Source organism: Geotrypetes seraphini, chromosome 3 (genome assembly GCF_902459505.1).
Source record: "Geotrypetes seraphini chromosome 3, aGeoSer1.1, whole genome shotgun sequence".
Lineage (NCBI taxonomy): Eukaryota > Metazoa > Chordata > Amphibia > Gymnophiona > Dermophiidae > Geotrypetes > Geotrypetes seraphini.
Genome location: NC_047086.1, coordinates 316,177,096 through 316,202,598, shown reverse-complemented (window position 1 = coordinate 316,202,598; position 25,503 = coordinate 316,177,096). Strand labels below are relative to the sequence as shown.

At 43.8% G+C, this 25,503-nt stretch overlaps 1 protein-coding gene across 10 annotated transcripts in view; it reads left to right on the top strand.

The window, feature by feature from the left end:
- PLCB1 (phospholipase C beta 1) overlaps positions 1-25,503 on the top strand; it is a 1,208,816-nt gene that overhangs the window by 527,471 nt on the left and 655,842 nt on the right. Inside the window, exon 1 of one of the 10 annotated variants that reach the window (XM_033937390.1) lies at positions 24,506-24,621. The exons of the other annotated variants lie outside the window; for them this stretch is intronic. The gene's annotated coding sequence lies outside the window, so the exon portion shown is untranslated. Of the gene's footprint in view, positions 1-24,505; positions 24,622-25,503 lie in introns of those variants that run through there. 10 annotated transcript variants of the gene reach the window in all.

The following is a 25,503-nucleotide window of genomic DNA, read 5'->3' as shown; positions in this document are numbered from 1 at the left end:
CCTGGGTGCTGCCTTCAAGGGGGCGCCGGTGCCTCTCCCTCCCATACACTCCTAGAAATGTTCACCAAGGCTGCTCACACTGGTCTTGGCTCCCTTCTGATGTCCATTCCTGGTCACAGGACCAGGACATGATGTTAGAAGGGAGCCGAGGCCAGCGCGAGCAGCAAGTACGTGGGGCAGGGGGACGTGCTCAAACAGTGAGGAGTGTGTGTGGGGGGTGGGGGATGGGTGCACAGCAGGGTGCTGAAGAGCAGGGAGGATGCACGGTGCAGCAATGCCAGACATCACCACCCTGGGCGCCAACCTCCCTAGTTATGCTACTGCTTCCATTGAAAGCAATGGCAGGAAAACCTGAATGTCTCAATCTGTCTGCCTTTTTCTGGAGCCATATGCCAACCCTCCTAGCTGCTGAATCGTCTAGAAACAAGGATCATTGGGATTTTCTAAGCTTCTATCAGATTTCAAAGAAAGCTTGGGGCAAGTACATTGGATCTCTAAGGGTAAAGAAAAGATAGTAGATTGCATGGATGGGCAGACTGGATAGGCGATGTAGTTTTTATCTGCATTGATTTTTCTAATGGAAACCAGAGTAAAGTCTGTGGAAAAAGTACCTCCTCAGCACTGCAATTCAGTTTTCTCCGGGCTGCCAGCAGCTCAGCGACGTGAGATTGCTGTCATTGGCCTGCCCTGGAAGCTACCTTTCTGCAGATACTGCCTACATGGGAACAGGAAGTCGCTGCAGAGAGGCAGCCTGAAGAAAATTGAACTCGGAAGATGGTCACCTGGGCGCTTTCCAGATTATAAATGAAGAAGATACAGAGTTCATGAGTTTATTTTATTTTTTTTAATTTAATCGCTTAATTTAATTTGCTAAGCGATTTACAAATAAAAAAAGGGAGAGAAAGGTGTATACATAATTAATGAAATAGGTTTGACATACTGACATACAAACTAACAGGAACATAAGGGAAGAAAGGGCAGAACTACAATTGTATATATAAAGGTAACATAAATGGTAAAAACAGCAGGTAAGGTGAAAAAAAAATTGAAAGAGGAAAAGAAAAAAGAAAAGAGAAAAAAAAAAGAAGGTAATCATAAAATATGATTTATAAATTAAAAGCATCTTTAAAAAGGAAGCTCTTCAGAATACCTTTAAAATGTTTTAGATCATTTTCCTCTCTTATATACTGAGGTAAAGTGTTCCACAGTTGTGGAGCCATTACAGAAAAAATATCAGGACGACGAGTTCCAATAACTTTTAAAGATGGAACTGTTAAGAGTTTTTGATTAGTGGACCTTAAAGAACAGGATGTACTCAGTGGCGTACCTAGGGTATGTGGCACCCGGGGCCCATCATTTTTTGACACCCCCCCCCCCCCCCATGTAAAAAAATTTTTTTTTTTTTTTTTTTTTTGCAATAACCATGAAATGGAATAAATGGTCAGAATAGAAACAGGCAGTGAAAATTTTCTTTTATTGAACCTCATATATGTAACCATTATTCCAAACATAACATAACATAAATTATGTCTAAATTGTCATGACATTAGAAGTACATATGGAGTAGTTGCAGGTGATGCTTGGGACAGTTCTGATTGTGTTAGTTCGGTTTTATGTGTTTTTTGAATAGAAGGGTTTTTATTTCTTTTTGAAGGTTTTGCAGTCTGTGGTTGATATCAATTGGTTGTAGAGTTGGGGGTCGAGTGTTGCAGCTCGAATGGCTAGGAGGTTGTCAAACAGTTTTTTTCTTTTGACGTTTTTGGTTGGAGGGTGTGTGAATGGTGCACAAGTTCTCCTATGTCTGTTTGAAGTGGATTGAATTATTTAGCTGAAGAAATTAGTTACCCCCCATTCCACACACATTAATTCTCTTCCATTTTTGTTCCCATTATAAAAAACACATTGACACGCTGCCACCATCACCACTAGGAACACCTCACTGGGTAGGCCAGCTATGCTATAAACTTTATAAAACACATTATTATATTTTCTTATAAAGCACATATTTTAACTGACCTCTCTGACATCCTCAGCCTTTCCATTCACAAAAATAGAAGGAAGAAAAGTTCCCATTTCCTGCTGTCTCATGTCCCCGGCCTATACAATATTTTTTTTCTGCAGACCCTTCAAAAGTCTGACCAAATCCTCGTTTCACTTGCATTATAAAGTACTGAGGATGCCATCTCTCCCCAATCCCAGGTCCTAAAGTCTAAGACAGTAGCGCAAACTAATGCTGCCAGACACAGGAAAAAAAATTTTTGATTCGATTCAGCCCTATTGAATTGGTTTTTCAATTTGATTTTCCTGCCCAGTTGGGTGATTTTTTTCAAAACTCCTGGTGGGTTTTATAGCTTTTTCACCCCCTTTGGCTTCTCCTAACCACACTGGCGCTGTGGTGTAAATAAAATAAAGAAACAAAAAGGACTTTTCCTCTTTCTGTTAAATCCTAGCTCACGTTTGCAGTCCAACACCAGCTCTGGCAGGATACACATTTCAAATCTGACATGTTATAATCACAAAACAGAAAATAAAATTAATTTTTCTACCTTTTGTTGTCTGGTTATATTTCAAATCTTGTTGGTCCAAGGCTCTGGTTTTCTTCTGATAACTTGCTTGCCAGGGTCTCCTTCTTTCTGCATGCTAACCATCCATCTGCCAACTCTGTCCTCCCTTTCCATTTCCCTTCCCTTGAAGTCTGGTATCTTTCCTTTTTTTCATCTCCCTCCACAGATCCACCTTTTCTTAAATACCCTTTCATCCGGCATCTCTCCCTCCTTCCCCACCATCCCAGAGTCCACCATCTCTCCGTTTCTTTTCCTAATTACCCTCCTATCCAGTATCTCTATCCCTCCTCCACACCATCCCTTGTGTCCAATTTCTCTCCCTTTCTGTTCCTTCCCTCCCTAAATCCCATGGTCCATCATCTCTCTCCCTCTCCTCTATTTTCAGACCCATTATTTCTTCCCCCCCCAAAGTTTGGCATATGCATGTCTCTTTGAACACCCCCTTCCCTCTGTGTACTTCTAAATCATGGTCCCCCCCCAAAGGCCTGTCCCCCCTTAAAGGTCTGCCTGTCCCACCTTGAAGGCCTGCACTCCCTTGAAGGTCTGCACCCCCCCCCCGAAGGCCTGTCCCCCACTTGAAGGCTTGTACCACCCCCTTGTAGCTTCTCCCCCCCTTGTAGGCCTGTCCCCCCCCTTGAAGGCCTGCCTGCCTGCCTTTCCCCCCCTTGAAGGCCTGCACCCCCTTGAAGGACTGCACCCCCCCCGAAGGCCTGCACTCCCTTGAAGGTCTGCACCCCCCCGAAGGCCTGTCCCCCCCTTGAAGGCCTGTCCCACCCCCTTGTAGGCCTGTCCCCCCCTTGTAGGCCTGTCCCCCCTTTAAGGCCTGCCTGCCTGCCTTTCCCCCCCTTGAAGGCCTGTCTCCCCCTTGAAGGCCTGCCCCCCCCCTTGAAGGCCTGTCCCCCCCCCCCTTGTAGGCCTGTCCCCCCCTTGTAGGCCTGTCCCCCCCTTGAAGGCCTGTCCCCCCCTTGAAGGCCTGCCTGCCTTTCCCCCCTTGAAGGCCTGCACCCCCCCAAAGGCCTACACCCCCCCCCCGAAGGCCTGCCCCCCCCTGAAGGCCTGCCTGCCCCCCTTGAAGGCCTGCACCCCCCCCCGAAGGCCTGTCCCCCCTTGAAGGCCTGCCTGCCTGCCTGTCACCCCCCTCCCCCTTGAAAGCCTGCTTGCCTGCCCGCCCGCCCCACCCTGAAGGCCTGATGCCCCGACCCACCCCGAAGGACCGCTCGCCCCCCTGGCCTCCCCGCACCACCTATGAACAGCCGCAGCAGGATCGCGAAGTCAGCGTCAGCATCCCTGCGCTGCTTCCTGCGCCACGGTCCCGCCCCTCCTCTGACGTCAGAGGAGGGGCGGGATCGCGGCGCAGGAAGCAGCGCAGGGATGCTGACGCTGACTTCGCGATCCTGCTGCGGCTGTTCATAGGTGGTGCGGGGAGGCCAGGGGGGCGAGCGGTCCTTCGGGGTGGGTCGGGGCATCAGGCCTTCAGGGTGGGGCGGGATCGCGGCGCAGGAAGCAGCGCAGGGATGCTGACGCTGACTTCGCGATCCTGCTGCGGGCTGCTTCACAGATGGTGCAGGAAGGTCAGTGGGGCGAGCGGTCCTTCGGGGGTGGCGGGGGACTGAACGGCAAGGCCGGGAACACCCCCTTAGGGCTGGTACCCGGGGCGGCCCGCCTCCCCTTCCCCCCCTAGGTACGCCACTGGATGTACTATGGGGAATAAGTAATTTATTAATGAATTGGGGTTCGTTTTAGGACAATGTTTTAAAAACTAAAAACAGAATTTTAAAAGTAATGCGATGGGTGACAGGAAGCCAGTGTGAATCAATCAGGAGCGGTGTAACATGATCAAATTTTTTACGGTTGTATATTAATTTGATGGCGGTATTTTGAATGATCTGAAGTTGCCTCTTTTCTTTTTGAGTGACATTTATTAATAAAGAGTTACAATAGTCAAGTTTTGAGATAATTAACGAATGGATCAATATATTAAGTGATTTTCGTTCTAAAAATTTGGCGATTGAGCAGATCATACGCAGTCTATATAAACAAGATCTGACAGTGTTAGTTATGTGTTCATGGAAAAATAACCTGTCATCTATAATAATACCTAATATTTTTAGGGATTTTACCGAGTTTAGATGTACATTGTCTAAAATAAATGGAGCACTTAGACTTATGTCTTTTTTCCAGGGGAAAAATAATGTTTTGGATTTTTGAATGTTTAAAGATAACATATTAGAGCTAAGCCATTGTTTAATATCTACTAGTTTTCTATTTATTTCGATTATTTCATCTTTATTGTCTGGGTTTAGTAGATGGAGCAGTTGGACGTCATCAGCTTAAGTGAAGGTAGTGAAGCCTATTGATTGACATAGGCAAAGTAATGGAGAAAGGAAGATATTGAATAAAAGTGGAGATAATATGGATCCTTGGGGGATACCATAATTGGAAGTATAAGGTTTTGAAACTGTATTTTTAAAGATAACAGCAGATGAGCGATCAGTAAGAAAAGAGTTAAACCAATCGAGAACTTGACCACCAATTGTCATTGGAAGTACAACCAGATGGAGGACACACATTCAGGTTCTCTGGATAGCACCTCCTACTGGAACTGGTTGCATAATTTTAAAAGCAAGCATTGTACAAAAGGCATTTCCTCAATATTATGGGTGCAGAAGCTCCCACAGAGCTGGAACCTATGAGTCAGGATACTGTTATGGTATAAAAACGAATGTTCTCACTCAAGAATACCTATTCCTTCATCATGAAACAATTTATCACCTGCTTTTTTAGCAAAGATAAATTTGATGTGTGTAAAAGTACAATTTTCAATGCTAAGGATTTCATAAACATTACATGATGATTTGCATTCAGTACACCCCAGGTTTGATAATCAGCTAGTAGCATTTAGCATTTAGCTGCTGGTGTTATGTCTGGAAATTCAGTGCTGGGCAATGTCTAGGCTACGACAAGGCATTTATAGTTTAATGGAATCGGCTACACCATAGCTGGTTAAGTGCAATCTTCATCACTTAACCGGCTATGGGGCATCACATAAAGGTAGTACTGACTTTGATGTGGTCCTGTTTTTGATCTTGGCTGGTTAAGTGCTGACTATCAGTGCTTAACTGGCCAAGTGCTGATTCCACTCCTGGAACCTCCCCCAAATATCTGGTTTTGTGTTAGGTGCTAACCAATGGCGTAGCGAGGTTGAGCGGCACCTGGGGCGCCCCCGCCTTCTTCTCCGCCCCATTCCGCGTGAGCGCACCCCTTCCCTTTTTAACTTCGGCGCTAGCAGCCACCAACTTCACTTCCCATGTCAACTTTGCCGCTCTCTCTGATGTCACTGCCTAGGTGCGGGTCCCGGAAGTGACATCAGAGAGAGCGCCAAAGCCAACGTGGGCAGCAAGTTGGTGGCTGCTCGCGCTAAAGTTAAAAAGGTGTGGGTGAAGGGAAGGGGTGCGTGGGAAGGGGGATGGAGAGAAGGAAGGGTGCCGTTGCCCTTGAGCAATAGTGCCTAGAGTGGGCCTCCCCACCTTACTGTTGCTAACCAGTGATTTTCAGTGACACTAACCAGTTAAGTACCCCAAACAAGTGATTTAACCAGCCAGGAGCCATTTCTAAATGATTAAATCACTTTAAATATTGACTTCAAACCCCCCCTCCCCCAGCACCATTTTATTTGCAGGCAATTTTCAACTTCTGTTGTATACACTGCTAATCTCCGCTCATGCTGAGGTAGTACCAGTTCATAAGTAGCACCAGCACTATCTGCCTTCCTAAGATTTCCCCCCCCCCCCCCGAGACCTAGAATCAGAAAAAAAATCATTTAGAAATCAGGCCTGATCACATACTTTGATGAGGGGTTATGTAGCACACTCTGATATACAGGGCAGGATTAATTCTTCGAGGGCCCTCTAGGCACACAAATACACTGGGCCCCCCTGGCCTTGCCCCGCCCCATTTATCTGTTTTCTTATTTACTTCTTTATTTCTACTTGTATTTCTTTCTTTTTTAAATTCAAAACAAAGATTAGCATACCAGTGCACAGTTTTTATTCTATGCCAACCCCAAACATCTCTGAATAAATTCCCCTTCCTTCCCTTCCCACCTACTTAACCAGGACTTTTAACTCTGGACCCTTTCCATAAGTTTATAAAAGTGTTCAAATACATTTGTAAAGCAGTAATACTATCCGAAATATAAGTCTATATTAATAACCAAGTTTGCAACTCCTCTCAACTGCCTCACTCTGTTGACCAACTATAACCCATATGTATGTATAAACAACCACATCTATAACTCCTCTAGTACGTTCCACTCCATGTATGTTAACTTGTAATGAAACAACAAGCCAAACAGTCCACCAAAGAATCCAACATGAAACAAAAGAAGATTGGCAGACAATAAGGAGATTCAAATCAGGTTTATTCAAGGTGCTCCCAAGAACCATGCCTTAAGCATTTCGCCAAACAAGGCTAATTAGCGCTAACAGAAAACCATGTCTTCCATATACACGGAACACAGATACACTCTCACCCAGTATGGAATAAGTAATCACAAACTTAAAATAGAAATATGTAGATAAAGGTTAAATTGAACCGCCTAGAAGCCAAACTCCATACAAACACCACAGACACACAACCCCCTAATACTCTGCAAAATATAAATATAGCAGATGTAAATTTGAAGAAACTAACACATTTTGATCACTATTGAAAATAAAATCATTTTTCCTACCTTTGTTGTCTGGTAATTTCATGAGTCTCTGGTTGCACTTTCTTCTGACTGTGCATCCTTTCTTTCTTCCTCCTGCATGCTTCCTTTCCTCCAGACCTCAGCCCAACCAACATCTCTCTTTCTGTCCCTCCATGAGTCCAACTTTTTCTTCCTCTCTCCCTGCCTGCCCCCTGCCACCCAACACACTCAATTCCCTCCTCCAACTTTAAACTTTTTCTTCCTCTCTCCCTGCCCCCTCCCTTTTTTCTTTCTCTCCCTGCCCCCTCTTTCTTTCTTTCATTCTCTCTCCCTGCCCCTTTCTTTCTTTCTTCCTGCCCCCTCCCCTTTCTTTCTCTCTCTCTGCCCCGCTCCCCGCGGCCACCACCGCTGCTGCTGATTTCGCCAAGCTACCACCATGATTTCTCCCTGCTTCCCAATGTGACGGGCCCACAAGCCTTCCCACCCAACATCAATTCTGATGTCGGGGGAGGGGGGAGGAAGGTTTGTGGGCCGCCGCATCGGGGAAGCAGGGAGAAAGCAGTCAACTATCGTGACCCAAAACAGAAGGCAAGCCCAGGGCAGCTGGTCTCCTTGCTCCCCCCAAACACTGGCCCTGCCTGCTAATATAGCCGAGAAGGGGTTAAAATGAGGAGTTCTGGCCAGCAGGGGAGGGAAAGCTGAAGAGTATGGGGAGGAGGCAAGGCAAGAGATTGCTTCTCCCCAAAAGCCAAAATTGTTCTTTTCAGAGGGCCCTGACACGGCAACTGTTCTAACAAGCTGCTGGTGGCTGCCCCAAAGTTTTCCCTCTGTCGCAACTTCCCATGTCCGACAGGGCAGATCGCGGCTGAGGGAAAGCTTTGGGGCAGCCGCTGGCAGCTTGTGAGAGCAGCTGCCGTGTCAGGACCCCTCTGAAAAGGACAATTTAGGAATTTAACAAAGAAGTTCCGACCGCGGGGCCCCCTGGATCTGTTGGGCTTTGCTCCCCCCTAATGCCGGCCGTGGGGCCTCCCCTGACAATTCCGGGCTCTAGGCATGTGCTTCCTGGGCCTACCCTTTAATCCGGCCCTGCTGATATATTTGACTCTTTGGACATCAGCTGTGTTCAAGTATAGCATCTGGTAGCATCAAAACTAAACCATTTAAGTAAACTGCTTTGGAGAGGACCTGGTAATATATAGTTGTCATTATTCTAATAATGTGTACTGCAGTGTCTTCCTGGTGATAACCTCCTGAAGCTAATGAGTGACTCATAAGCCTCATCTATAATACAAGGAAAAGGCATGAAATGCTGTTTTACAGTCCAGGACATAAAGCCAAAGACAACACAGATGACCCACTGCATTTCCACAAACAGCTTTTGCTGTCATAGAGCAAATGACTCTGTTTACAGAAAGTCAACTATTTCCTACAACAGATATTGCATGAAGGATGCCAACATGGCCAGATTTCAGGCTATCCCTACTGCATATGGATAAAGAGATTTGCAGACAGTGGAAGTGGTATAAATCCTATCTCGTGCCTATGCATCAGGGATAGCTTGAAAATCTGGCAGGTTTGTGGCTCTCAGGGACTGACCTAGGACAGCGCTTCTTTAAGCAAACTGTTCAATTGCTGAATGATGAAAAAAAAATAAAAATTGCTGTTTATTCAAATCACTTTTTTTTTTTCCATCATTTAAGCTGTACTTAGGAATTTCTTTCCTACCAACTTTTTGCTACGCCAAGCAGAGCAACTTTCTGGTTTGGGTTTCCTAAATTCACATCCGCTACAGACATTCCCCTCTCTGAAAACAAATCATGGCTAATGCTAGCTCAGTTGCTAAACAGCTGCTTAGCCAAGCACCGTTCCTAGGTATTCCATTTTTTTTTTTTTTTTTGCAGCATGCATTTTAACTATCAACCCCGCAAAGGAGACAAATTGATGAGGGCAAAACAAGTTCTAACTTCCCCTTCATTGTTTGCCCATTTTGAAGTTTCACTATGTGAGGAACTTACTTGAATGTCTTCTTTGGAAGGTTCTAAGGCGATGAAATTAAGCTAAAATTGGTGGTGGGGGTGGGGGTTGACTTGGTAGTAGCTATTGTAGTGCTAGCATCAGCCAAAATTGTAATCTGTATAGGTGTTCCCTTTCCATTTTTTTTAAATTACTTTTTTTTGTCCTTATCTTTTTCTCTGCTTTCTTATTTAATAGGGCATTCTTTTCATTTCTTGTTTCTATATATTTTTGTACACCGTGCTGTTGATATATGGCAGTGCAGTTAAAAACTTTTAATAAACATAAACATACTAATAAACATACTATGAGATATTAGATGTTTATTTTTTAAAATCTTAAGTTTTCAAAGCTAACAAAAAGTGCAAAACAATATACATACACTAGTCTTTAAGCCCGTTACATTAATGGATGCTAGAATAGATGTGTGTCTCTGTCTTTCTTTCTTTCTCTCTCTCTCCTTGGCCGCTGTCTGTCTTTCTTTCTTTCTGTCTGTCTCTCTCTTTCCTCGGCTGTCCACCACCACCCCTTGCCTGCTCCCCCTGTCCAGCAGTAGACCTTCTCCCTTCCTTCTACCTCCCCCCCCCTATCCAGCAGCACCCCTTCCATGCTCCCCTCTGTCCAGTAGTACCCCTTCTCCTTTCCCTGCTTACCCTGTTCAGCAGCCCAGGCAGCCTCGGGGCTTTTGCTAGGCCGGCCCACCTCGCATTATCGAAATGGGCCGGCCTAGCAAAATGCCGCACGGCTGCAAGATGAAACTGTATCTGCTGCGTTTTGCTGGTCCGGGGGTGAGAAGAGGCATCCTGGCTGCAGCAGCGCAGGAAGTTAGCCGGCATCGGAGATCGGGGCAGAAGGCAGGCAGTGCGCATGTGCGACACAGAAGCACATATCACGGCAGCAGGGATCACGGCATCGTAAGTGCAATGCGCGCTTAGGGTTTTATTATAGAGGATATATTAATAATCATAATAAACACTTATAATCAATCAGTAACAATACAGAAAGGATAAAACCCCCTTTGGTATGTGAAGCAGTCTAAATAGAATTTATCTAGAATTCATGCATAAAACTGGTTTAGTTATTAGATAATGCTTAAAGGAATTCTCTAAGGGGCACTTTTACTAAGCTGCAATAGGTGCTAACATACACCTAATTCATCAAAAAATGAACCACCGAGAACGTACTACAGTATCACGTAGTAGTTTTTGAATGTGTGTATGCTGTGTGCTTAAAGGTTTTTGTATGTTTTATTAAAGAGGGGGGGTGGGTTGTGGCAGAGAGTATCTTCCCATAGAGAGTACTAATTCACATAATGCACTCATTGCTTTTGTCACATGTAGACTACTTAACATATAGCAGCTACATGTGTAAGAAATTTTTTGTATGGACCTTCAGAATGCAGTTGGGCACTGAATCCTTCCAGCTGCTAAAGTCTTCGTCAGTCCAACTTTTATTGAGAATACCTATAAATGAATTTCTTCATCCTTTTTAAACTTTTTTGTATTTTTATGTATAAAGTTTTTAGTTGTGCGACTACTAGTGCTGCCCAATTCACGATTCAAATTGGTTCAACGATTCACTTCGGGTGAATCGATTCGAATCAATTTAAATTTTTTAAAAATCAGCTTCCTGATTCGGACCCTCTCCCCTCGCCCCCTAAAGCAGGACCGGCAGCGCTGCTCTTGCTGGCTGGCCGCTGCCACACCTGTTTTAGAGGGCGAGGAGGGAGGGTCAGACGGGAAGTGCTGCAGTCCGGCTTCCCTCCTGGCCTCCCCGAAAGACTTCCCCCCCGAAGGACTTCCCCCCCCCCCCAAAGACTGCGCCCCCCCCACCAGGGAAGGCCTCCGTGTTGCTCCTGGCCTCCCCAAACTGTTACAGCAGTTACAGCATATTTGTGCTCTGAGCTGTTTCCTCCACTGCGATCCTGCCTCTGCATCAGAGGAGGGCGGGACTGCAGCAGAGGAAACAGCTCAGAAAACAAAGATGCTGGGGGGAGGTTGCACAGTCTTTCGGGGAGCAGTCTTTTGGGGGCAGTCCTTAAGGGGGTGGGACAGGCCTTGGGGGGGGTGCAAGCCTTCAGGGGGGAACAGGCCTTTAAGGGGGGGGACAGGCCTTCAAAGGGGGGACAGGCCAGGGATGAGGCAAAGGCCTTCAGGGGGGACAGGCAGGCCTTCAGGGGGAGGGGGGCAGTCCTTCATGGAGTGGAACAGGCCTTGGGGGGGGGTGCAGGCCTTTAAGGGGTGAACAGGCCTTTAAGGGTCTAAAAATAGAGGAGAGAGATGATGGACAATGGGATTTAGGGAGGGAAGGAACAGAAAGGGAGATAAGTTGGACACAAGGAATGGTGTGGAAGGGGGGATAGAGATACTGGATAGGAGGGTAGTTGGGAAAAGAAAAGGAGAGATGGAGGACCCTGGGGTGGTGGGGAAGGAGGGAGAGATGCTGGATGAAAGGGTAGTTAAGAAAAAGTGGATCTGTGGATGGAGACGAAAAAAAAGAAAGATGCCAGACCTCTGGAGGAGGGAAGGGAAACAGAAGGTGAGGACAGAGATGGAAGATGGATGGTTAGCAGGGAGAAAGAAGAAAGAAGGAGACCCTGGCAAGCAAGTTATCAAAAGACAACCAGAGCCTGGGACCAACAAGATTTGAATAAAGACCAGCAACAAAAGGTAGAAAAACTAATTTTATTTTCCATTTTGTGATTACGATATGTCAGATTTGAAATGTGTATCCTGCCAGAGCTGGTGTTAGACCGCAAACGTGGGCTAAGTTGTAAGAGAGAGAGAAAAATTGTTTTTTGTTTGTTTATTTTGTTTACACCACAGCACCAGTGTGGTTAGGAGAAGGCAAAGGGGGTGAAGAGGCTATAAAATAAATCCACCAGGATGTTTGAAAAAACACCCAATTGGGTAGGAAAATCGAATCGAAAAACCAATTCAGTAGGCTGAATCGAATCAAATTTTTTTTTTCCTGAATCGGGCAGCACTAGCGACTACTCATATAAAAATCAATTTAAATCACTTAGCTTTTGATGTTTTTTTTTCTTTTTTCAAATCTCATCAAAGCCACCTCTCCCGACATGCATGTTTCAAATGAAACTTTCTTCAGGGTCGAGGGGAGCTGAAAACATAGAACAATAAAAATCTTACTATCATAACTTCTAAATGATAGATACTGTGCCTCAGAGATGTCACAAATAGTTCTTTTTGCATCCATCTTATTAAACCATCTTCCAACATGCCAAAGGAGAAATAAAGCAAAACGCTTACCAATTGTGGGAGTTTTCATCCGGATTCAACAAGGCCGCTGTTTGTAATTAGAGTTCTTTTATTTCAGAGAGTAGGCATTCCTGCACTAACCAGTTAGCACATGGATAACATGAGAGCCCTCATTGCCTACATAGGTGCTGGTTAAGTACTAATTTTTTTTTTTTTAAATACCGCATACTAATGGCGACATTAGTGCATGGATATTAATATATAAAATAGAAAATCAGGGTTTTTATGACTGTGGTAAAAATAGTCTTAGTACAAGGGAAAGACCCACATTAATACATACCAAGGCTTATTTTTATCAAAACCTAAAAAGTTTGAAAGCTCACTTTTTCTGACTGGCATTTTCAGATTTGGGTATTTTATAGTTTTGTTATTAATTAGTTTATTTGTAGATGGTTTTGAATTGTATACTGTATGGTGGTGCTTTATTTTGATTTGTTTAAGTCTGTAGTTTTATTATGCATGTAATAGTGTTATCCGCATAGATGTTTAATATGCGGGCTACAAATGTTTTAAATACAGCCTAGTAAAAGGACCCCTAATTGACTAGATTGCATAAAGTCAATGGCAAGAAATATGGTTGCAAAAAAAAAACCCCATAGGAAAGTAGTAAAGTTGTAGATTCCTGAAGTGTCTTCTTATAAATCCAAAGTTGGCATCAAAAAGGGAGGGGGGGGGAACGACAAGAATAAAACTCCACTTTAACCTTATGCTTCCTGCACAATACCTAGCCCTCCTACATCAGCCCCAGCCTCTTACCACCCTCCCTCCAGCTTGAAAGATGAGAGCAACATATCATTTAATATAGGCTTTCTCACTGCCATTGGCCAGCCTGAGTTCAAAGTATACATATTGAGATCTTTAAGTCTGTCCCCATATGCCTTATGATGAAGAACACTGAACATTTTAGTAGCTTTCCTCTGGACTGACTCTATCATGTTTATATCTTCTTGAAGGTGTGGTCTCCAGAATTGTATACAGTATTCTAAATGAGGTCACACCAGAGTCTTATATGGGGCATCAATACCTCCTTTTTCCTACTGGCCATATCTCTTCCTATGCACCCGAGTATCCTCCTAGCTTTCACTGTTGCCTTTTCAATCTGTTAGGCCACTCTAAAATAATCATATACTCTCACACCCAAGTACCGTTCCTCTTTCTTGCACAAAAGTTCTTCACTCCCTAAACTGTACAATTTCCTTGTGTTTTTGTAGCCCAAGTGCATGACCTTGCATTTCGTAGCATTAAATCTTTCCCGCCAAATTCTGGACCATTCCTCAAGCTTCACTAGGTCCTTCCTCTTGTTATCCACACCATCAGGGGTGTCTACTTTGTTGCAGATTATAAATAGAGAATAACATGGGGAAAAAATTTGTCTCCGTCTCCACCCCTTCCCCGCAAGCTTAGTCCCGTCCCTGCCCTGTCCCCGCAAGCTCGGTCCCCATCTCTGCCCCGTCCCTGTGAGCTAGGTCCCCATCTCTGCCCTGTACCCGCAAATCATCTGATCCCATCCGCACAAGACTCAAATAGTTTTGTATTGAACTTATGTTATTAAAGTATAAAAAGGAAAATATTCTGTACAATTTTCATTTTATAAATCAGAGTTCTGGCTGCTGAACTAGAGAAAGAGATCTTCTGCTGGCAAGGCTTTGTTTATAAACGTTTATTAACACAGCTACAATACTCTCCCAGTCAGCAGCCTTAGGGATTGCATGGCCCAGAAGCCCCCTCCCTCCCGATCGCCGCAGTCCAGGCATCTCTTCCCCTTGTTGAGGCATCTCTCTCCCTTTCCCTCACCTTCGCTGGCAATTTTCAATTTTCTTTCTCCGAGCAGCCCGAGCCTTTTCACAAGTTGCCCGTGCTGATGCGCCAAAACCTCTCTGACACAACTTCCTGTTTCCACCTGGGTGGCTCGCGTCAGAGAAGTTTAACACTGGTAGCATCCTTTTCCTCAGAACAATCTCCATTTACCACATTCATATCATCCATGTGCATGTCTTGCTTATTGTAGGGGAGAAGGGAGGACAAATTATAGAGGAACTTGGCAAGTAAAATGAATAATTATTAGATGAAGAGTGTGAGACTATTGGGCAGACTGAATGGGCCATGCATACAGTCAGGTAGGTCTTTGTCGTCATTTACTATATTACTATGTAAATTGCCTTGTGTGGTCCATCTTGCTAAGCTTTCTTGGTTGTAAGACCCTGTGATGGAGTCTACAGAATGTTGCCACTTCCCCTTGATAACACTCTTTCACAGTGTCAGAACTACCTTAATGCCCACAGTCCTACCCAGAAGGGAGGGGCGGAGCTAGGAGGTCATGGTCAAGAAGGTATAAAAGTTAAGGCCATAGCTAGGTTGAGGAAGCTCAGGGGGAAGCAGTGACGCTCCATGGCATTTACTTCTACCATATATTTGTGAACTGTAACTACTAGTCAGGTAGGCCAAACATGTCTATATTATAAAACATTGGTAGGTTTGGTACCTATTTATCTTCTGAATCACTTTGTCTTCCCAGTGGACTCTCGCTATATATGTATTAATTCCTTTTTTCTCGTTTCCAATGTTGAAAGGTTGTACTTCCAAAAGATTTCTAGATAAAACCTTATCTTATCAGTCCGGTATCTGGAGTAAAATTATAAATGATTTGTTCTTGAATACAATTTCTTATCAAACTTTCAGAAAATCCTTGAAGACTGACTTGTTTGATAAATTAGTCCAATGAAATTGTAGCTATGTATTGACTATATGTTTGTATGTATTTTATTGTGCTTGGCAGTTTCTCTTGATGCAAACCGCTCTGAACTGCAAGGTATTGTGGGTTATAAAGAAATATTATTATTTTTACTATTCAATTTGGAATCTTGCATATTTGGATTTTTGGCATGAGTAATTGCAAGAGACTATGTTGGTATCTCTGGAGAACCAAGCCAGAGACAAGTGTGCTGCCATGCTTAGAGACAGTAATGTATCCTGTGACCCTGCAAAAGCAGGCCACTGGAGAACATTGTTGCATCTAAGGAACCTTTTTTGTTTTTATTTTCTCTCCACCTGTGAACCAAACTTGATCCCCCGCCTGGCACTTTTAATTAATATTTTCATTCACTTTAGCCTTCCTGTGTGGCTCAATTTTATCCAGGCTCCAGCCCCACCCTCACTCTCTTTACCACAGATCCTTGAAATTGGTTATAGTGACATGTGTACCTGGGACTTTCTATGTGATGTTCTCTGAAGTACCCCTTAGAGTGCCCCTCTGCTCTGCTGTTCTCAGCTGTCTGTGGCCAGTTTGCTATGAATGCTGGCTGTTTGGATGTCCCAATAGCTTGTTTTTGTGTGGTTTTCATTTGGATAAAGTTAGACAAGTTCCTGCTGAACCAGAACGTATGCAGGTAGGGCTAGTCTCAGTTAGGGCGCTGGTCTTTGACCAAAGGGCCGCCACGTGAGCGGACTGTTGGGCATGATGGACCACTGGTCTGACCCAGCAGTGGCAATTCTTATGTTCTTATATATTTAAAAATGGCCATATACTAAAGGCATGATGTCATTGTGTTGACACCCATGCATGCACAGATGCCTTCTAGATGCATCCTGGAGCTCGGAGAAGGAGACATGAGGTCAGTGTGGGGGTGGGGCCAGGGGCAGAATGGGGCGGGGCTGGAGGTAGAAAAGGGCAGGGCCGCATGTCTTCTTTTTTTACAAAGGAAATCTGATAACCCAACACAAAACTAACATGTAGCATTTATAAAAAATGGAGGAAATATCTTTTTTACTCAACACACAGTTAAAATGTGAAATTTAATACTGGAAGATATAGTGAAAACTGTTAACATTGCATGATTTATAAGATTTTAGACAAGTTCTTTAATCAATATTAGAGAGGTTGAATTGGGAAAGCCACTGCTTATTCCTGGAAGTAGTTAGCAAAGATTGGATTTACTGTTTTGGATGGCATTTCTTGACATATGCATTCTTTCCCTTTGAAATTTACACTGCATACAAAGTAATCGTCGACCATTGCACTTGTTTATTTGAACAGTGCAAGCTAAATGTTGAACAACCCATAAGAATAGAATGGGTAGCTCGGCATTTGGCTCGCTCTGCTTGGCAGCGCAATTTGATAAAAGAGGGGGGAGGGGTTAATGTGCACAGAATTGGAAAATACAATGTACATATATTTTCTGTATCTGTTAAGGCCTCCCCTAAATGTGGCTAAAAAATGTGCATACTCTTATCCATCTTTGGCAGAGAAAATAGTCATCTGTTATGGAATATTTTTATATAGAGTTTGTATATATATATATATATATACATACACTATACATAAATAAGCTTGCATAAGAGTCATTCACAAGAATACACAAACATTTGCATTTCTGACAAATGGCACATACTTCTGAGTAAATATAGGGGCAGTTCTAGAATCTAGTTGGCCGCATTTATGAACACATTGCGGGCGGGGAAGGGGATTCGGGGGTAGGTGGGAAAGGGTTGTCCAGTAGGAGGTATTGGGTACCCTCCTACTGGCGATGGTGCAGGTGTTGGGGGAGGGGTTTGTATCTGGCAGGAGGGATTGGGCACCCTCCTGCCCATAATCGTGCAGGTATTGGGGGGGAGGTTGTGTCAGGAGGAATTGGGCACCCAGAGGGGTTCAGGGGGTTCACGGCTGGAGAGATTCGGCATCTCTCCTGTCGGGGAAAGTTCGGGGAGATTACTAGATGATGATTGTGAGACTGCTGGGCAGACTGGATGGGCCATGCATACAGGCAGGTAGGTCTTTATCTGTCGTCATTTACTATATATTACTATGTAAATTGCCTTGTATGGTTCATCTTGCTAAGCTTTCTTGGTTGTAGGACCCTGTGAGGGAGTCTACAGGATGCTGCCACTGATCTGATCTGATTGCGGCAGTTGCGATCAGCTCAGCGGCCCGATTCAGAACTTATACCTGTTTTGACTTGGTCTAAGTCAAAACGTATAAGTTCTGTCTGGCAACCTGTCAAAGTTTTTTGGTTATGGGTGTCAGATAACTAAGTCTAGGTCGGTTCACCTCCCGCCCTATCCACTCCTCCCAAAACATTCCTTTTCACTCTGGGTGTTCAGAGGCAGTGAAAAGGCTTAAGCTGGTTTTAGATACGTCTAAAACCAGTTTTGATTAACGGTACTTAGATGATCTGTCTTTTTGATTGTCCAAGTACCGACTTAGGCCGGTTTTTGGGGGTTTTTTTGTTTTAAAGTGGCATATAAATACTAAAAATAAATAAATAATGCATGTTAGTAAATCAGAACCTGAATTTATTCCTGAGGCAATGAAGGGTGAAATAACTTGCCAAATGACACACAGGGTAGCAGTCAGATATAGCCCCCGTCTACCCTAGTTACTATCCTGCTTATCTGACACTAGGCTGCTCCTGCACTGAAGCTTTTCTAGCAATAAAATACTTTGATTGAGACTGTAGTACACAATTCAAATGCTAGTGTTGCTACCTGTCATCAAATTTAGTGGAGATAGCTTGGGCTTATCAAGCAGTTCCTTTAAATGTATTGATGTTTAAATCTAGTTGAACTGTTTATGGACTCCACAGTGATCAAATTTCCTATAGTAAAGCTGATGTATATGTAATGATAGCTTATCTATCACACACTACAGCACTGATTGGTCCCTGCTGTTATCTCTTCTGCCCGTACTTCAGATATCATTAGGTCACTGCACATACATTCTTGACTGTTGTTTCCTACTATTGGGACATAACACTTTTTCTTGTTTGGTTTCAGCAAATAGATGGATATACATTAGCAGCTGTTTCAATATATTCAGGGCAAACTCAAGAGACTCTAGGATCCTGAGCCAACTTATGTATTGACGGTCCCCCATCTGCCTGAAGTCTCTCCCCTGCAGTGCTGGTGATACAGGGCACCAAATTATTGAATCCCAGTCCAGTATATCTCCCTCTCCATCTGTAGGGGAGAGGGAAGAAAGGGGGGTGGGAGATACTGCTCTGTGATTTTTGTACCCTTTATCACCAGCACCCTGAGACAAGGCCTCACCTGAGCCATAGGTGAGCCAGCCCTGAATATATGTATTTCATATTCCTTTCGTATACTTTTCACATTCACAACCACATTTTCAAAGACAAAAGGGCTGTTGCATCGAAGTTCTAGCTGAAAATATTGCAGCATTTAGGAAAAAAAAATGAACATGCACATTAAGTTATTATTACAAGAGCATTTCTATAACCTAGTGTTGGTGAAGAATAACAAGGTTCTTAGCTTTTAAAATGTCCAATGTCCAACACAGAGAGGCACAACTATGAACCCAACACAGGACGTATTTTGCCTTTAAGCTTTTCTAAGGTTCCTATTAAATAGAAACCAAGGGGCTGATTCTGCAAACGGTTCCGTTATTGGCAGCCGCCCACAAAAATGGCATTGATGGTGTGTCAATCATGCTACGGTGCCGTTTGCAGAATCGAGGCTCACGTTAAAGGTAGGCACCCGTAATATAGTCAAGGGTTTTAAAAGCCTACATTACCGGCCTCTACCATTGATGGAAAATCATCCCTGACAGCGCCCAAGGTCATTTCCGGCCCAAACTATGCCTACTTTGATCTTAGGAGCCCCCATAGATGCGATTCCCATGCCCTTTTTTCAGGTTTCAGCAAGCGCCTACATTTTTTTTAACAAGATTTTTTAAATTGGTTCTTAATCAGCGCAGTCAATTAGTGTGCCAATTAAGTTAGATGGTTGAACGGTACCTACTGTCTTGTCCAAATTGGATTACTATAATTCACTCCTTGCTGGTCTCCCTAATAACCTATTACATGGGCTCCAACTGATATAAAACACTGTTTTAAAATTTATCTACAAAAAAAAAATAAATAGGATTATGTTACCCCACTTCTCAGCCAAACACTGGCTCCCAGTTTCTTACAGGATCCCCTACAAGCTTTTCATCCTTTGCTAAGATCTAATTCTTAGTCTGCCCTTCCTTCTCGGCTGCCCTCCTCACCCTTTATTCAAGTAATAGGGCTCTTCATTCATCACACCACCACCTTCTATCTGTCCCCCTTCTTCTTACAAGTTTACCCGAATACTAACAGTGTTCAAATCACAACTGCTTCTCTCTTGCTTTTCTATTTGCAATCCAGGATTCACTTTGTATGTCCGCCCCTTCATCCAACTCACTGTTTCTCTGACATGCAGTTGAATAAGAGGAAATGTATGCAACACCCTCCGCTTATGTTTTCTCTCCCACATGGGCTTACAATTTGTATCTTCCCTCCCTTCACTTTTCTTTTGTGTTTATCTGTGTTTCAGTTTAGTGTTCTTGTTTTCACGCCTCAGTGTGTCTACTCTTCCCTCGTTTTTTAATGTAACTTTGTAAATCACTTAGATGCTTAATATTTGTGCATTCCTCAGACAAATTGCTTTTATCTGTGCCCTTCTCCTCCACTTCCAATTCCAGATTTCCAATGCCTACAATAAGCCGCCTGAGTCCGTTCACCACGCCCCTTCCCTTCCCTTCCCCCATTCAAAAGTAAGCTGATAACCAACCTTTTTGAGACAGCCTTCAACTCGTAACCATACTCCACTCTGCCCTCTGCTCACCACCCTAGCCAGCAATTTAAACATCCCCTCTAACTGCAACCCCTACCCTGGCATCCTGTTTGTCTGTCTTGACTGTTCAAATTGTAAGCTTGCTCGAACAGGAACTGTCTCCTTCGTGACTGTTCAGTGCTGCACATATCTGGGTAGCGCTCTAGAAAAATGCTGTAGTAGTAAATTGAACCTACACCCTTTCTCCTTCATTATACTCGTAAGTTCATTATTCTCCATCTCTAGCCCCAGTGTCCTTCCCCCAGTCAGAAGTTTAGGCTCCTCATCTGTTGCACTCCTGATTCACATTCGTCCAGTTTTTCATGCTCTGCCCTCTTCTCTATCTATAGAACTTGGTCTTCCTGCTGCCACATACTGCATATTCATACTCACTTCCAGCTCAATCAAGCTGAAGAGGAGGGCAGGGGCAAAGCATTCCAAAAAGGCATAGAGGTGTTGGTCTGCAGGCAGTTAGTACAGCAAATGGCAACGGCAAAACAAGTATAAATACACTCAGTTTATTATGATCACTTTTTATGTTCTTATTGGTATACTTTATATTCACTCTTTGTGTATATGTGTGTGTGTACTCCTACCTGCGTGATCTCTGCCTCCGTGATCAGTAGCTCCATGGCCGGCAGAGAAATGTTAGTGCGGGTTCGGCGCGTGTGGCGGTTTACAACGAGTGCGCACGTGGTGGTTTAATGTGTGCTGGTTGGCCGTGATAAAAAAAAAGTAAGTGGGAGAAGGAGCACGATAAACAGAGACACACACACTGAAAGACAGGTAGTTGGGAGTGAAAAACGTACACAGAAGGGCTACTGCTGAACAGGGGGAGCAGGGAAGGAGTGCTGCTGGACAGTGGAGAGGTAAAAATAAAGGAAAAGGGCTGCTGCTGGACAGGGGGAGCAGGGAAGGAGAGCTGTTGGACAATGGAGAGGTAAAAGGAAGGGAGAAGGGCTGCTGCTGGACAGGGGCAGCAGGGAAGGAGAGGTAGAGGGGTGGTGGTGGACAGCCGAGGAGAGAGAGAAAGAAAGACACACAGACAGCGGCCAAGGAGAGAGAGAAAAAGAAAGACACAGACAGACACATCTATTCTAGCATCTGTTAATGTAACGGGCTTAACCCTTTCAGGACCAAGGGACATATTTGTCCCATAACTTTAAAATCCTATAAATTTTGATTGGGATAGTCTAGAGTTCTAAATTTGATATGTACGGATTCCATATGATACTGCCTTTATGTAAACAAACTGGTTCCGACATTCATTCATTAGCGTCGTTGCCAGATTGACGAGAAGATTCACTTGCCACACTGTCCATAAGCCAGAAGTTTGATTTAAAAAAAAAAAAAAATGATATTTCACAAAAAAAAATCAATTTTTTGGCATCTGCAAGCCCTTTTTACCATAAAAATGTCGTCAAAACCACAAAAATTGGCCTACGATCCTTATGGTCCTGAAAGGGTTAAAGCCTAGTGTGTGTGTATGTGTATATATATATATATACACACATACACACATATGTATATATATATATATACATACATACATACATATATATATATATATATATATATACATACATACATACATATATATACCGTATTTTCACGTAGATAACGCGCACCCATGTAAAACGCGCACACGGGTATAGCGTGCGGGAAACCGAAATATATGCAAAAAAATTTTTATATACCCGTATACCGCACATGCTGCCCCGACTCTCCCGTCACCGCCCGACTCTCCTTTCACCCGCCCCGACTCTCCTCTCCCCCTTGAAGTCCTGTCCCCACCCTGAAAGCCTGATGCCCCCCCCCCCCCGACGTCTGATTCACCCCCCTGCAGGACCATTCGCACCCCCACCCCAAAGGATCGCTCGCACGCACTCCCACCCGCACCCCCACCCTGAAGGACCGCTCGCACCCCCACAGCCTCCTGACCCCCCCCCCCTCATCATGTAGAAGCTCCTACCGGTGTCCTGCTGCTTCCTCTTGGCAGTCCCGGCCCTTCTGTGAGCCCTGCGTCTGCGCTGCTTCGTCTTCCGGCAGTCCTGTCCTTTCTCTGACGTAAGAGAAAGGGTGGGACCGCCGGAAGATGAAGCAGCGCAGACGCAGGGCTCACAGAAGGGCCGGGACCGCCAAGAGGAAGCAGCAGGACACGAGTAGGAGCTTCTACATGATGAGGGGGGGGTCGGGAGGCTGTGGGGGTGCGAGCGGTCCTTCGGGGTGGGGGTGCGGGTGGGAGTGCGTGCGAGCGGTCCTTCGGGGTGGGGGTGCGAACGGTCCTGCGGGAATCGGACATCGGGGGGGGAGGAACTATGTAAAAAAAAATTTGTAAAACTCGCTCAGGCGTATAACGCGCAAGGTTATGCACGGTTTGTAAAAATCATGTATAACGCGCGTGTTATATGCGTGAAAATACAGTACATATATATATATACATACATACATAGATATACACACACAGGGTGGGCCACGGAAAAGTAACCCGCCTCCAGCGATAGTATGACAAGTTGAGCGAGCAAGTGGATTGTTTTTATTCACTTACCCACAAGTTGCAACCTGATATGCTCAGGAGTAATCAAAGGAAATACTCTTTTTTCAGAAAGGATGGTAGATGAGTGGAAGAGGTGATTGAGACAGAGACTGGGTCTGATTTCAAGAAAGCCTCGGATAGGCACGTGGGATCTCTCAAAGAGAGAAAGAGATAATGGTTACTGTGGATGGGCAGACCGCTGGGCCATTTGGCCTTTATCTGCCATCATGCTTCTAAGTGTTTATATATACTGTATATTTTTGCATATACTGTTTATATATACATACATACACACATACACTTCTAATTTTTAGATAAATTAATTTGTATTTTATAATTTCTGTTTTTAAGTTCATATTATCTATGATTTATATGCTATTTTTAATTTTGTTAAGTTATATTTGATTCTTCCATTGTATATTTAGTTTTACAATTCTTAACCCCTGAAGCAGCCTTAGGTGAAACATGGCCGCGTTGGGTCTTCATTCATTAAATTGTGTTTATTTATACTTGTTGGTTTGCCATTGTTGTTTGCTATACCAGGGCAAAGCGTTGACAGATAGCTTGCTACACTGTGTTTGTTGCTCTTGCTCTTCTAGTGGCATTACATGTGCATGGCAACCTACATGGAACTCTTGACACATTCCCTAGCCAGCCTGAATCTTTGTCATGGCTCCCTACTAAAGGGAAAGTCGTAGCAAGAAGAGTGGGGAGAGGAGAGCGTTTGCCTACTTTGGGAGCAACCGTACTATAGCTAGCTAGAAATTCTTATTGCTGTTTCTTCTGCAACAGAAAGAAGTTATTGATGGAAGGTAAACTACAAAACTAGAAATGATTAAAAATTGTACTTGGAAATTGAATTAAGCAATAATCTTCACAGAAGAGGGCTTTATTTCCAGATAATTTCTTGTGATCTAGGTTATATGTCATGAGCCAGTGTTTAGGCTAATTGCAGGGAAGGAAATCAATGGCAGGTGCCACACTGATGGCTTTAAATTATCCGCAGGCTTTGATGTGCTGCAGTTTTTTGCGGGTGGCCCTAGCCGTCTGAGCTTTCCAGTGATTTCAGAGGCATGGCAGATTGCCATGGTAACCCATAGGACATAGGGCCTGCGACCTGCTACACTCAGGCAATGAAGCTGAGACCTCCACCAAAGGAAATACTGTTTTTAGAAAATGGGATACATGTATACTCTGGAAGAGAGCAGCAATGGAAATAATAATAATACAGATGTTTAAATACTTGAAAGGCATTAGTAGGAAAAAAAAAACCCCAAGCCTCTTCCAAAGACAGGGAAGCTATTATGACCAGAGGATATGAAATTAAATTGCAAGGAGGTAAGCGTAAAAGCGACATCAGTAAATACTTTTTTTTTTTCAAAGAAACAATGGAGAATGCCTGGAATCCTCTCCCAGTGGACCAAAATGGTGTCAAATTCAAAGATGTGTGAGAAAAACAAGGAAGATACCTTTATAGTAATAACAGCGCATTCCAGTAGACTCTCACACTTAAAAAAAAAAAAAAAAAAGCATAGAGGGGAGAACCTATATGAAGTGGCATGTACAATCCCAAAATAAGATATTGGGGAAAGAGGGTGGAGTAAATTGACAAAGTGGTCAGTACAACTTTAAAACAAGCATGGTGGGAGGGGTAACCTGCATGGAGTTGCAGTTGCAACCTTAATCACCTCGCTGGACAAACTACATGGGCAATGCTGGTCTTTATGTGCTATCAATTACTCTAAAATCTAATATGTGGTTTTTGTTTAACCGCTGTAGCTGGCAGTTTTCTTAACCACTGACCACCATGTTTCACCATCAGGTACTATGTATATCCTAGCAGAAAAGCCTGTCATTAAATAAAGTGGAAGCTATATGGGGCAAAGGATTTCTGCCTACAATTAAACTGCCTGACTGAAATGACCACAACTCAGGACAACCATCCATAGGGTAAGCATGGGACTTGTATTTTTGAATAAAGACTGTTTTCCTTGGCTGATTGGACTCCTGCCTTGCCTCTCCTGCTGTACATAACTACAGAAACATAAAATTTATAAAGAGATTCTATTTTTTTTTTAAATTCACCTTTCTCTTCAGCTGTAAGAGAGCCAATAAGGTTAAAATTATTGATGATATTATTAAAAATATATAGTGCTCCCCCACAAATTTGCGGTCAGAAATTTGCGGTCCCAGTCATTCGTGGTATTTTCTGACCACTTTGACACACAGCTCCTGATTGGTGAGGCCTGACTTTAGTACAGGAAGAGGCAGTCGGAGCATACCGCAAGAGATTTCCTTCACTCGTCGGCGCTCCGGCTGCCCTCTCCAGTCTCCCCTGCTAAAAACCATATTTGCAGTTTTTCAACCCCCGCTAATATTGGGGGATTGCTGTACTGCCTTACATCAAGTTGTAACAAAATAATTTATAGGGAACAGAGAGACATGCAAACAGGAAAAAAAGGAGACAGAGATACATAATGAGAAGAGGGAAGAGAAGAGAGCAGTTATAGACCGAGGGGCAACAACAAACAAAGAATCAAAGAAGACTGCAGTGAAATGTCAAGTTGAAAGACAAAGAAAAAAACTGCAGTGGTGATGTACAAGATACCAAGTCTTTAATAAACAATCGTTAAAAGTTCATAAAAAAAAATAAAATTTATATATATATATATATATATAATCATAAAACAGTTTGTATCCAAAAGGATTGATGAATCTGGACCCAACATGGTCCGTGTTTCGAAGAAACACTCCTTCCTCAGGGGTCCTAATGTGAACAATTGGTTCTAGCAGAATTAGGGACAGATAACTAGAGGTAGGTCTTGTAAGACA